General features: G+C 44.1%; 1 pseudogene; it reads right to left on the minus strand.

Annotated features, from left to right (window-relative positions):
- Positions 1–6,265: 6,265 nt before the first annotated feature.
- On the minus strand, positions 6,266–7,240 carry LOC109451398 (small ribosomal subunit protein eS24 pseudogene; annotated as a pseudogene).
- Between the last annotated feature and the right edge of the window lie 5,892 nt (positions 7,241–13,132).

Below are 13,132 nucleotides of genomic sequence, written 5' to 3' on the forward strand. Positions count from 1 at the left end.
TGCTGACCTTTTTAGAATTGCATTGCAGTCCAAGACTGTTCCACCCAACTTCCCCACCTTTCTTCTCTTCACAAAAGGTAGACTTACATCTTGGCCTACTGGTTCTTCCAGCCCCCTCTGTCTCCCTGCACAATGTCCCCTCACAAGCATTTTCCGTCATCAATGCCTTGCACTTCTCATCTCATCTCAGAATTTACTTCTCGCAGGACTAGGAATAACACAGGAAACTCACACTGAAGCAAAGAAGTTTTGAGAAACCAAATCACAGAAACGGCTCTGATGCAGCTGAGGGCCAAGAACCCGGATGCCTCCACAGGTCTGTCTCTCTGGTGTCCTTTTCTGCTTCTCTCTGCCCATAAGTTCATTCCTCTCTCTACAGACTGGCTTCCTTCATCTGATAAGGAGACATGGTCATGAAAATCCCCAAGTTCCGCATCTTGCAACTTTCACCATCAGAGAGATGTTTACTCTCTCCCTCACTTTTAGGTTAGGTGCCCACCCCTGGACCAATCACTTCGGACAGGCGTAGGGTCTGTAAGAATATAGCATTTCCTGGGAAAATTACATGGTAGCAATTGGGGAAAGAACTACTCCCCAAAAGACAGAGAAGGTTGGATAGATAATATCATAGGTGAGTGTCCGCTATAGCCCCTGATCTCCTGGGTAATATCAGAGAAACTTTCCTAGTCCTCAGTAAAATGGTTTTTAAGAGTCCCTTGTAGTTCAAATTTCTAAACTTAAAAAGATAAGCACAGATTTCTTTCCTTGGTCCCAGCTAGTTCACCATGTCACTGATTTGGCTTCAGAATCTGTACACAGACAAAGGAACTTGATTCATGCAAACACCTCCTTCCATCATTCTCCTATTAAAGAGCGACTACGTTATTGACAACTCTCTAAGAAACAGGACATCGGTGAGATACTTTGGAAAAGACTTTTAGTTCTGGTGGTTTTTCCCCTGTGATAAAAAATCCTTCATCTCTGCCGCACCAAGGCTCAGATGAAGATGTTTGTCCGCCGGACTGGGATGCTCGGGCCATCCGAGCCTGCCCTCTGCTGGTTAGTTGGAGCATAGCATGCTCTGTGAAAACAATCGGTGAGGGAGAGAAACATTTGCATCTTGGCTTTTCCTATTTTCCAATCCCTTGATACTCCTCTCCTGGGACCCCTACAGTCTTTCTTTGCGCTTCACCCATGTGTCTACATCTATGTCTATGTCTAAAGAGAGAGAGAAAGGGGGGAGAAGAAGGGAAAGATCGGAAGAAAGAGGGAAAGAGATGGAAAGGGAGAAAGGGAGGGAAAAGGTGAGAGAAACAGGGGAGAAAGTGGGAGAGAAAGAAGAGAGAGCGAGAGAGATTGATGAACAGTTCTGAGAGAGAACTTGGGGAGGCTTTAAGGAGAAGGAGGCTTTGTCCCAGGACGTCAGAACGAGGGTGATGTTCTCACAGAGAAGTTGTGGGGTACGGTGGTGAGAGTGAGGTAAACAAAGGCATGGAAACTTGCTAGTGCATGTGAAATATTTATGCTCTGGGAAGAGGGTAGATTAGATATCCTCGCTCTGTGAATGCCACACCATCAGGGTGCTGAGTCTCCTTCTCTACGGTACCGATGACCATGGTGTCTTGCTCACCCCTAAATGACCAGCACCAGTGCAGTGCTTGGCATATAGAAGGTGCTCAATAAATGTTGGAGAGCTTATTAATGAGTGAAGAGATGGATGAATTTTAAACAAACGAATCTAGTAGTAGGGCACTACTGCTTAAATGTGCGGGGAATTCTCTGTGCAGCTATAAGAGGCCAATCTCTCCTAATTTCGTTCCATCCTTGCCTGCACTGACTCCTACTCCTGGACCTTACAGTTATTTCCACTTACCCCAGTTCCACGTAGTAATTTCTTTCACATTCCCCTGGTCATATGCTTCTCTGGGGTGGAGGGGTCGCAGTAATGTTGGGGTTACTCTATGGTGTTGCATTGCACGATCAACCTGGGGTTATGTCACTTGGATGGGCCAGATTTCACCCCTTTAGGGCTGTGTTTATAAATACAAGAGAATAACTGGAAAACATCAGGCTGGTTCTCAACCTGTGAAACATTCCAGCTCAATTTAGATCTAGGAGGCATTGCAAGAGGGGAAGAGAGAAGGCTTTTCTACTGTTCCAGCAACACGAAGCATGACGCCCAGATATTCTCATCGATAAAATGGAAGGAGTGATGATTGATGACCAGTGTCCCAGCCATGACTATGATATTCAATACCATGTGGACTTCTCGGAGAAACATTTGTAACTTCAGTTCAAAGGACTATATTATATGTAAGCCATTAGCTTTTTCCATTTGTTCCATTAATGGAAAATGAATTTGCAATTGGCCACTGTTTCCACTGATTGGAGGACAACTTGGCATCATTAGGTGTGTAGGAGAAGGTACCTGAGCTGCCAGCGCTGTCCATGGAGTCCTCAGTGGGACCAAAATCAGGAATTGGCCGCCTGAGCAGAAACTGCCAACAAATAGATAAGTACTGATGACCAGAGAGAGTCTGACTCTATCCTGAGATTTGTAGAACAGCTTAGCACGTCCCTCCTGCTGTTCCACAGGCCTATCGTCTGGCAAAGGAAGGCTATGGTGGCATTCCAGGAGGTCCAGGGCGCCACCCTGCCTCAACGCATTTGGAGTTAACATTGCCATTACTACCTGCACAGTAGGCACTTAAACACCTTCAGAATGACAATCATGATGGTTCCTTGTTTATTAAGGAATGTCCTTTGCATTCATTATCTCCAAGCCAGGAGTTAAGTCCTATAGCCATTCCTACAAGAGGGTTCTGAAATTCTGAGAAGTCAAATAGTGTGGTAATTTGCCCAAGACCACATAAATGGTGAAGCTGGAAACCAAGTCTCGCATCGGTCCGGTTCTAAAACCCCTGGCCTCCCCTCTGCAGCATGATGAGCAGGAGGGCCAGCTTCAAAATGAAAAAAATACCCACTGAGTTCCTATTGCTTCCTTTGTGTAGAAGACAGAATAATGCCTCTGCCCCTCCCACTACCACCAAAGACAGTCAAGTCCTTATCCTTGGAACCTGGGATATTTTAACTAATGTGGAAAAAAAGGACTTTGTTATGTGAAAGATCTTGAGATGGGGAGATTATCCTGGATTATTTGGGTGGGCCCAATGTAATCACGAGTTCTTATAAGAGGGAGGCAGGAGAGTCACCGTAAAAGAAGGCAGAATGATAATGGAAGGAGAATCAGAGAGACTAGAAGATGCTATGCTGCTAGCTTCGAAAATGAAAACCAGGGCCATGAACCAAGGAATGAGGCTGGCCTCTTGGACTAGAAAAGGCAAGGGAATGGATTCTCCCCTAGAGCCTCCTGACATAGCACAGTGCCACAGGCCTGGATTTGGTCTATAACACCCGTTTTTGGGCTACTGATCGATAAAACTGTAAGATAGTAAATCTGTGTTGTAGAAGCCACTACATTTGTGGTCATTTGTTATAGCAGCAATAGGAAATTAACATACCCTGGAAAATATTACTAATTGCCCAATGACAAGAGGTGACTTGAAGGTCATTGCTAGGCAGGGGCCACCATGAGATTGGGTGATTGTTAAAGGCAGCCCGAGAGACCAATGTCATTGGCTAGAATTGGCGACACCACCTCCATGATTCTCAGGCTCAGCTGCATGGCACCTCCTCTGGGTTCCCCCTTCAGCCCTCTGCTGCTCGGCTTTCAGGAACCTCCCAGTGTTAGGCTTGGCTCCCTCCCGTGACCCTGTCTCTCCCATCCAGGACTGAGCCTGTTGCAGCTGCCTCATTTCCAGCACTGTCTCGTCCACCCACTCCCTTTCCACCTTTGCCAGATCCTGTGTCAAGCCAGGAATACTAGGCTTTAGAGGAAAAAAAAAAATCCAGTTAAAATAATCACTGTTGTGGGCTATGCATCATGTGTAATGGCTACAATCACAGGCCCAAAGCCAGATTTTCTAATGTCTCAGCCTTGGTGATCTCATCTGTAAAATGAGGCTAAGAACACATACCTCATGGAGCTGTTGGGGAAACTTAGATGATTTATGCAAAGTATACTGCACAGTGGGAGGTCCCAAGTCAATCCCCCCAAATGACAGCTATCACTGTTATGATTATACATTTTAAACATGAGTCATGACGTGAACTGCAAAGTGATCTCAGGTTTCATACCCATGCAGGTATGTGGAAAGCATGTGAGTCCTTTGTGTCAGTCAGGGCTGGCTCGTTCCATAACACAGAATTGCGTTGGGATGTCAATTTTTCTACTGACAGCTCATAGCTTTATCTTTTTTTTTTAGGTTTATCATTAGAAAGACAAGATGTTTTACCTATTTGGTGGAGGTTTGCCACGGTAATTTGAAGTCTATGAAGGGATTTTTGTGGGTGAGAACACAGGTCTGGGAAAATCTGGTAAATGGAGAATAAAGAGGGAAAGGACTTAGTGTTTTAGTTATGGGAGCTGCTGTGGGACTCTCGGTTCTGAAAGTTAAGATTTTGCCACGTGAGGGATGTTCCTGTGACCTCAAGTATTCCAAGCTCCCCAGGTGTGCCCTTTCTGAGTCAGTGCACAGCCAGGGCTGATTTACCCAGGTCCATTCAACTTCCTGGCTCCCTAACCTGCCTCCAGGGTGACTGACCAGGAGGCCTGCCGTTGGGCTTTCATGAGGATTTGGTGCATTTCCTGGGTCCCGCTGGGTGCTGTGAGGGTACTAGGAAAGCCAAGGTTCTCTCCTAGAAGCTCCTGATCTAGTGAGAAGAAAAGGTTATAGGAAAGCAGGAGAGTTTAAAAGCATCAAACGAGAGGTCACAAGACAGAAATAATACTCTTAGCAACAATTATGGGGTGTCTATTATAGAGACCAACATTTATTGAGCGTGTACTACGTGCCAACAATTTTACCTCTATGAACTGCTTAATGCCCATATTTGCCCTCTGCTCATGTCCCACAATGAATTAGCGATGCAGCCAAGCTCTGAAACCAGGTTGTGTAATTTCAGTCTACGCTCACACCACATGCCAGCCCCTAAGACTAAGTGTGAACAAATGGAACAGAGGGTATTCTTGGGGTTCAGAGAAGGGAGAGACAACCGTGAACTGAAGAGTGCAGTGAAGGCTTCATGGAGTATGTGGTTTTAGCTGAGCCTGGAAGGATGGCTAGAATTGGGATAGCTGGAGAGGAGGATGGAGAGGAAAGGCAGGAACATCAGATACTCAACAGATAAGAACTGGGCACCTGCTCCATTTTAAGCGCTGGTCTAGGTGGGTGAATAGAGCAAAACAGACGCATATCCTTGCCATTGTGGAACTTACATTCTAGTGGGAGGAGAGAAACAAAGTAAAAACATGACAATTAAATTATATGGCATAATATAAGGTGATAAGTGCAATAGAAAAAAGGAAAGGTAGAGGAATGTGTTAGCTTCCTATAGCTGCTGTAACAAATTATCTTAAACTTGGTGGCTTGAAACAACAGTTTTGGAGGCCAGAAATCAGTTTTAAGTTTCACCCAGCTGTAAAGTCAAGGTGTCAGTAGGACTGGTTCCTTCTGGAGGCTCTGAGAGGAGAATCTGCTTCCTTACCTTTTTCACCTATTTGTGGCTGCCTTATTCCTTGTCTTGTGGTCCCTTTCTCCATCTTCAAAGTGCATCACTCCAATCCCTGCTTCTATTACCGCATTGCATCCTCCTTCTGGTTTTCTGCCTCCTTCCTTATAAGGATCCCTGTCATTACACCAGGCCCACCCAGACGGTCCAGAATAATATCCCCACCTCAAAACCCTTAACTTAATCACATCTGCTAAGTCTCTTTTGTCATGTACGCTGACATTCACAGCTTCCAGCCATTAGAATGTGGACACGTTGGGGGCCGTTCTTCAGCTTACCACAGGAGTGCAGGGAATTAAGAGTGCAGGAGACGGAGCTGGTCAGGATGGGCGTTTTAGATGGAATCCTTAGAAACGAGCCTGAGACAGGGATTTGGGAACATGTGATATAGTATTTCAGGAGAATTCTGTCAAGGAGAGAGTGAAGCAGGACAAGCAGGGATGTGGTCACACGCCTTTGTCTTGGCTTGACACACAAACAGTGGCCTCTAGAACATAAATGCTCCACAGACCACAGATTTCTTCCCCATGAGGCAAGAGGCCAGTCTCTACTATTTTTAACTTTTTATTTTGAAGTTATTTTAAATTTACAGAAAAGCTGCAAAAGACAAAGAGAACTCCCACATATCCTTTAATTAGATTAATCAATTTTCATTTTTCTCTGTATTTTAATCAGCTCTGTCTCTCCCTCTGTTTTCCTCTGTCTCTCTCTCTTCACACACCCTCCTACATACAATTTTTTTCTGAACCATTTGAAACCAGTTGCTACATCACGCCCCCCTCAACATTGAAGGGTGTGCTTCCTAAGGACGATGATATTCTCTTATAAAACCGCAATGCAGGTATCATAGTCAGTAAACTTAGCATTTATATATTACTTTCTACAGTTCATACGCCATTGATATAATCTAACTGGTGGTTTAGACTCCAACTCTGTCAGTTATCCCAATATCATTTATAGCATTTCTCTCCCTGCAGTTCATGATCTAGTATTGCATTTAACGGTTATGTCTCTTTAGTTTCTTTTAATAAATAAGAAAATTCCTCAGCCCTTCTTTGTCTGTCTTGATACTGACATTTTTAAAGAATATAGTCCAGTTACTTTATAGAACTTTCTTTTTTAAGTTTTTAGTTTATTAGTCCTAATGAAAAATCTGCTCAATCACCCCAGATAAAGTCACTGAGGAATCTTCACTCCTTCTGTCGTCCAATCTCCTCCTCACTTTTTGTCAGCACCAACGTTGGCCTTTGCAGTCCCCCTAACTTCCTTCATTGTGTTCTTGCGTTCCTTTCGCTGTTTTCCTGAGATCTTTTTCTCCTCATACAGCACATGTCTTGCAAGTCTATGTTTGGGTTCATTTTTCTTGACGTAATCCAAGGAATCATAAGTCATGCCAAAGCCAGTTGTCTTTCCACCACCAAAATGGGTTCTGAATGCAAATACAAAGATGACATCTGGTGTGGTCTTCTACATGTTGACTAGTTTTCTCCAAATCTATCCTAGGTGCTGTTGCCTTCCCAGAGGGAAGGACAGTGATGACCATTTGTTTACGTTGAAGTAGTCGATTGGTCATGAACTTCCTGGTCTGAATAGTTACTGTGTCGTTCATGACAGCAGCTGACCCTCAAGCTTTCATAGAGCTTTTTTCAATGATTTTGTCCAATGTTTTCTCAAGAGTAGATTGAGATTATGCGTCCCCTGCTGGTTGACTGCTTAGGTCACATGCTCTTCTTGGGTGTCCTGTCTGGAGGCACACATTACCTGACTGTCCCTCACAGGTGAGGAAAACGCTGAGGACCTGGTGATGATGTTGTTCAGTTTCTCCCCTGTAAGATTATTATTCCCCCCCCCCCCCCCGCTTGCAACTGGTTAGCAATCCGTGGGAGTCACTTTTTAATTATGCAAATATTTTGCATCTCACAAAACTTTTCCTCCTAGATTTAGAAGCTATTGATGAGTCTTACTTGTACTATACTTTACTATGATGTTTGTAAAATAGATATTTTCCCCCCCTAACTCCTCCTCTCCTTCCATATTGATCAATTGGCACTCAGCGTATACTATAAGAAAGAGCTGTCTTTTCTGCCCTGTTTATTAATTAATTAGTTTTTTGATTTATTGTCTATTTCATATCAGCATGATCTCATGAATTCTTATTTATTCAATAAATTATAAGCCTTTATAGTCCTTAGTTCTTATGATCCTCAAAGTGTAGCATATATGGCAGTTTGAGGATTATAATTGGTGTCTTTCTGGTCTGCCCCTATTATTATTGAACACATCCTTACTTTCCGGCCGCCAGAATGCTTTAGGCTACTTGGTACCTTCCCTACTTTTGCAGTTTCTCACTACATACGTTCAACAACAGATTCAAGGTGATCTTATGCAGATTTCTGGTGCTTTTCCCTGTGATTTTTTTTTAAAGCAGGTACACGTATGCATTATTTTCCCTTATTTCTTATACAAAAAGTAGCATACTCTCTATATTATTTTGCCTTTTGCTTTTTTTTTCTCTTAATAATATATCCTAGAAGTGATGCCATATCAGCTTACAGAAAACTTTGATGGCTCTTTCTCTACATACCATCCAATGTTCTGGTACTTGGACCCACAATGCAGGCACCTGAGCTTCCATGATCTCTGCCTCCTGAGCCAGAAGGCCTGCTCTGCTTGGGTTCCACCCACCCCCTCACGCCCCCATATAGGACCATGGTCTGGAGAGAGGGCTGAGAGAAGGGTGATAGCCGGGCTCATCTCACCGGTTTCCCTTTTTCAGGGGTCATACTCTTGTGCTGCCTATAGTTCAATGTCTTAAAACAGTGGTTTCACATGTTGTGTCCAGGTTTCTAGATGTTTATGGTGGGACAACTAGAAACAACGAGACACAAAGTCCATTCCCAGTTAATCCATCATGGGGAACATGCCCAGGAAGAAACTTTGCATACAGAAGAGAGTGACTTCATTTTGCTCAAGCAAATGGGATTCCTTCTTCTAAATGAGCTTTTTTTGAACATATCCAGAATGCTGGAAAAAATTTCTAGAAACATATTCTCTGGCAACTGTAATATAACTTATTGCTTTAAACCCAGTCTTTTACCTCAGATCTCTTATCCCTACTTGCCTGCCCTCCTTGATCTGAATTTTTTTTTTTAATTTTATTGGGGAAGGGGAACAGGGCTTTATTGGGGAACAGTGTGTATTTCCAGGACTTTTTTCCAAGTCAAGTTGTTGTCCTTTCAATCTTAGTTGTGGAGGGTGCTGTTCAGCTTCAAGCTGTTGTCCTTTCAGTCTTAGTTGTGGAGGGTGCAGCTCAGCTCTAAGTCCAGTTGCCGTTGCTAGTTGCAGGGGGCGCAGCCCACCATCCCTTGCGGGAGTGGAACCGGCAACCTTGTGGTTGAGAGGACGCGCTCCAACCAACTGAGCCATCCGGGAGCTGAGCAGCAGCTCAGCTCAAGGTGCCGTGTTCAATCTTAGTTGCAGGGGACGCTGCCCACCATCCCTTGCAGGAGTTGAAGAATTGAACTGGCAACCTTGTGGTTGAGAGCCCATTGGCCCATGTGGGAATCGAACCGGCAGCCTTCAGAGTTAGGAGCATGGAGCTCTAACCACCTGAGCCACTGGACCGGCCCCTTGATCTGAATTTAACTGCCCAATGTGTGTGGCCCACATTCCCATTTCCTGATACCTTTCCTTTTCTGCTGGTCCCGATTTCTCTTCTAGCTCTGGTCTTAGCCCTGCTTAGATTTTGAGGTCTCCTTCCCAGATGATGGGTCCTCTATACAAAGCATAGCACTTTTAAAGCATCTTGCATTTATTAACTCATTTTAACCTTATGACACGTTCATGGGAAAGATATTGCTGTTGCCCTCATTTTACAGATGAGGAAACTGAGGTACAGGGAGGTTGGTCAGTTGCCTGAGATCACACAACCTGGACATAGCAGCGCTGGCATTGAAACCCAGGTAGTTTTCCTCCAGAATTCATGTTCTCAAGCCTCTGTGCCCCATATGCATAGCGCTAGGCCTGGGCTTGGGAGTGAAATGGACCTGCTTTTAAATCTTAGTTTTGTTGTTTAGCAGTTATGTGACCCTGGACAAATAACTTAGGTTCACTCAGCAAATTTTAAATTCCGCACCTATACATTAGGGATGACCATAGCATCTAACTTAGAGTGTTGTAGAGAGTTTTAAATGATATATAATATAATTATATGAATACACACATATGTAATTAGGCCATTATACAACGATCTATACCTACATGTATCGTCAGCAAAATGCTTGGTATCAGTGTGCTCTTAACAGAATGCAGTTATCACAGCATCACAGATTAAATCTAACTCTTAGTATAATTACTACCACTTCACTCCTAAACATGCACAAAGGCGTGTCCACATTAGGTATAGCTCTGCTTCACGCCAGCGTCTATCTCATTGTTTGGCACGTGATGGGCACTCCGTAAATGCTTGGTGAATGCGTTAATGAATGGATGGATGAGTGAGCTAGGTGCTGGCTGTACAGTAAGACGACAGAGAACGTCCTCATGGTTGACGTCCATGCCCTCTGGCTGGGGACCTGCAGATGGGGGACTCTCATAAGCTCTCAGAGGGTGGGTAGGTGGCAGAGTGAGACCTCGTGCTTTGGAAAATGCTCTCATTGTCTTTCACAGCAAAAGGACTCTCCTGAGCTTTCACTTACTCTGTTGGTTTGGATGTCCTCCAAGCAGTGACCACACAGGAGCCTCAGCCCCCATTTGGGGTTTGTTTTCTTCCAATGGGACACAGAAGCTGTGGACTCAGTTTGCTAGCTTCAATTTAGACAGTCTTCAAAGTCGCAAGGGAAAGCCCAGCTCTGTTTCTCTTCCAACGACTTTCTGAGTCCCTGCCATGGTTCTTGAAGGCCGTGTCTCAACTATACATTTGTGACTTCTTGCTTTTCATTGCACATAAAAATGCTAGAGGCCTGAGTTGACGTAGCTGGGTTAGAACACTCTTATGGCACCCACTGGCTGTGTGAACTTAAGTGCTCTGAGCCTCTGTCCCCTCATGGGTGAAACAGGGGTATTAAAGATGAAATGATATGCATGTGAAGTGCTTAGCACAATACCTGGCTGTATTAGGTAGCGTTCTCCAGAGAAATAGAGTCAATAGGGTGTGTGTGTGTGTGTGTGTGTGTAGGGGGGAGAGAGAGAGAGAGAGAGAGAGAGAGAGAGAGAGAGAGAGAGAGAGAGAGAGAGAGAGAGAGAGAGAGAAAATGTATACACATTTTAAGAATGGAAAAAACTGTATTAAAATTACTCTGATGGTAACCACTTTGAGCACCTCTTTGTAATAGCAGAAGTCAAATGTGATTTGTATTCATCTTTTGTTATCAGTATATATTGAGTATTACAATTTTAATTGTATCACTCATGGAATATGAAGACTAAGAAGTCCCATGACCTGTTGTCTGCAAGCTGGTGGCCCAGGAAAGCCAATGGTATGATTCTAGTCCAAACCCAAAGTCCTGAGAACTATGAGCACTGATGTCTGAGGGCAGGAGATGAATGTCGCAGCTCAAGTGGAGAACAAATTCTCCCTTCCTCTGCCTTTCTGTTCTATTCAGGCCTTCAACGGGTTGGATGGTGCCCACCTGCTTTGGTGGGGGTGACCTTCTTTACTCAGTCTACCACTTCAAATGCTAATCTCTTTCAGAAATACCCTTGCAGATACATATGAAATAATGTTTTACCAGCTACCTGGGCATCCTTTAGCCCAGTCAAGTTGACACATAAAATTAACCACCATGTTGGCCATAGGTGGTGTTACAGTTCAGTTACCTTACGTCGTACTCCTTTAAACAGGGTGCGTTAACAAGGAGTTTTCAATTGAAGTACAGAGGACTTCGAGATTGTTCTCTTTACAAGAGGGTGCTGCCTACGTGGCCTGTCCTGTCTCCCCACTCCCAGAAAAGTCCCTGCCACTTACAAATCCTGCCTTGTTAGGGCCAGTGACCTACTTTTACTGCCCCGAATGTCTGAATTTCTGGCCACCACTCCTCAAATTCTGGAACGTCCCACCTACTCTCCTCATCAGCAAGTTATATCATGACAGGGACTAGGACTTGCTGAGTCTGTTCTCTGACAATTGCGTAGATGGCAGTCTCTGGACACAAAATGGTATTCACCACGTCCTCAGCCTCCAGCAAGTAGGTGTCCACGTTCGTACAAGAACCATCATTATCATCATTATTGTTATTACCACGATAGTAACAAACAGGTCCAATCCCTCCACCCCCCGAATAGTTTAGAGCACTTTTCCGAGAAACAACAATATTCTCTATCAAAATAAGGAAACTATCATGCTATAATACTGTACGTTACAGTCCTTATTCAAATTTCTCCAACCACCCTGATAATGGCCCCTGTGATGATCCCCTGCTCCCTCCATGGTGAGAAGCCAGTCCAGGATTAGGCATGGCATTTAGTTGTCACTTCCGTAGTCTCCTTTAATCTGGAGGCTGCACAGAGCTGATGCTCAGTCCCTTTGTTCTTTCCACTAGGGCCCTGCAGCCCTGCTCTCTGGCATGGAGAAAGAGCTCAGCACAATAAATCATCCTGTGTGACACCCTCCCCGTATGGCTGGGGGGCAGCTATTTAGGTGCTGGATTCATGCCAGTGCCTGTGAGGTGTCTGCATGGCCAGGGCATCCTGTACTAGAGCTAAGAAAAGTAAATTATGCATTTGCCATACTTATTTAAGAACAAAGCCATATCTTTGCCACTCATTCCTTTGGACTTGGCAAGGACATATGTTGCCACTGAGGGCAGCAGCCAAAGTCAAGCTTTTAAAAATGTTAAAATCTCTCTCTCTCTCTCTCTCTCTCTCTCTCTCTCTCTCCCCCGCCCTCTCTCTCCCGCCCTCTCTCTCCTTCTCTCCCTTCCTCCTTCCCTCCCTCTCTCCTTTCTTTTAGTTTTCTGAGTTCAAAGATTACCTTATGAGTATCTTAACTGAATAACTAAACCCAATGGTTCTCTGACATGAGAAGCCCAGAGTTAGGCTGTTTCCATCGGTCAGGGGTTGTTTTAAACCCAGAACCCAGGTACTCTCACTTTTGGTAGCTGTACCAAACATACAAAATGCATGTACACATCTTGTAAGTTTTAAAATTTTTTATTAGTTTCAGGTGTACAAAACAGTGTAATAGTTAGACATTTACACTCCTCACAAAGTGATAATCCCCCAATCTACTACCCCTCTGACATCATACATAGCAATTATAATACTATTGACAGTATTCCCTATGCTATACTTTACATCTGTGAAAAAAGAAAAGAAATATATATACACACACACACACACATATATATATAAATATATATGTGTGTGTGTGTGTGTGTGTGTGTATATATATATATATTTATAGTTGACATTCAATATTATTCTACTTCAGCTTCAGGTGTATAGCACGGTGGTCAAGCATCTACACAATCTATGAAGTGATCCCCCTGACAAGTCCAGTGCC

This window comes from Rhinolophus sinicus, chromosome 14 (genome assembly GCF_057876585.1).
Source record: "Rhinolophus sinicus isolate RSI-liver-muscle chromosome 14, RSI-T2T, whole genome shotgun sequence".
In the NCBI taxonomy this organism is placed as follows: Eukaryota; Metazoa; Chordata; class Mammalia; order Chiroptera; family Rhinolophidae; genus Rhinolophus; species Rhinolophus sinicus.